The 1,415-nt window shown below is 42.2% G+C and overlaps 1 non-coding gene across 1 annotated transcript; it reads right to left on the bottom strand.

The window, feature by feature from the left end:
* Positions 1-543: 543 nt before the first annotated feature.
* On the bottom strand, positions 544-652 carry LOC130937850 (small nucleolar RNA R71). Its single transcript, XR_009069045.1, has one exon. It is a non-coding gene; the product is annotated as a small nucleolar RNA R71 (small nucleolar RNA).
* Between the last annotated feature and the right edge of the window lie 763 nt (positions 653-1,415).

Raw genomic sequence — 1,415 nt, 5'->3', positions numbered from 1 at the left:
ATGAGCAGGAACAAGGACAAAGGCATTCTTGTTGAAGCTGACCCTGAACCTGAAGGGATCTTGAAGCGAAAGCTAAGAGAAGCTAAGGCACAACTCTCTGTAGAGAACCTAACCGAATTCTTCAAAGAAGAAGAACCCATGGCAACCGAAAACAACAACAATGCCAACAATGCAAGGAAGGTGCTGGGTGACTTTACTGCACCTACTCCCGACTTCTATGGGAGAAGCATCTCTATCCCTGCCATTGGAGCAAACAACTTTGAGCTTAAGCCTCAATTAGTTTCTCTAATGCAACAGAATTGCAAGTTCCATGGACTTCCATTGGAAGATCCTCATCAGTTCTTAGCTGAATTCTTGCAAATCTGTGACACTGTCAAGACTAATGGGGTTGACCCTGAGGTCTACAGACTTATGCTATTCCCTTTTGCTGTAAGAGACAGAGCTAGGACATGGTTGGACTCACAACCTAAAGAAAGCCTGGACTCTTGGGAAAAGCTAGTCAATGCCTTCTTGGCAAAGTTCTTTCCACCTCAAAAATTGAGTAAGGTTAGAGTGGAAGTCCAAACCTTCAGACAGAAGGATGGAGAATCCCTCTATGAAGCTTGGGAAAGATACAAACAATTGATCAGAAAATGTCCATCTGACATGCTTTCTGAATGGAGCATCATAGGTATTTTCTATGATGGTCTCTCTGAACTATCCAAGATGTCTTTGGATAGCTCTGCTGGAGGATCTCTTCATCTGAAGAAGACGCCTACAGAAGCTCAAGAGCTAATTGAAATGGTTGCAAATAACCAATTCATGTACACTTCTGAAAGGAATCCTGTGAACAATGGACAAGTCAGAAGAAAGGAGTTCTTGAGATTGATACTCTGAATGCCATTCTGGCTCAAAACAAGATATTGACTCAACAAGTCAATTTGATTTCTCAAAGTCTGTCTGGAATGCAAAATGCACCAAACAGTACTAAGGATGCTTCATCTGAAGAAGAAGCTTATGATCCTGAGAACCCTTCAATGGAAGAGGTGAACTACCTAGGAGAACCCTATGGAAACACCTATAATTCTTCATGGAGAAATCACCCAAATTTCTCATGGAAGAATCAAGAGAGACCTCAACAAGGTTTCAACAACAATAATGGTGGAAGAAACAGGTTTAGCAATGGCAAGCCTTTTCCATCATCTTCTCAGCAACAGACAGAGAATTCTAAGCAGAACCCCTCTGACTTAGCAACCATGGTCTCTGATCTAATCAAAACCACTCAAAGTTTCATGACTGAAACAAGATCCTCCATTAGGAATTTGGAGGCACAAGTGGGACAGCTGAGCAAGAAAGTTACTGAACTCCCTCCAAGTACTCTTCCAAGCAATATAGAAGAAAATCCCAAAGGAGAGTGCAAGGCCATCAACATGGCC

The sequence above is a fragment of the Arachis stenosperma genome, chromosome 6 (genome assembly GCF_014773155.1).
Source record: "Arachis stenosperma cultivar V10309 chromosome 6, arast.V10309.gnm1.PFL2, whole genome shotgun sequence".
Lineage (NCBI taxonomy): Eukaryota > Viridiplantae > Streptophyta > Magnoliopsida > Fabales > Fabaceae > Arachis > Arachis stenosperma.
The sequence above is the reverse complement of the archived record's forward strand: the minus strand, read 5'-3'. Positions and strand labels throughout refer to the sequence as shown.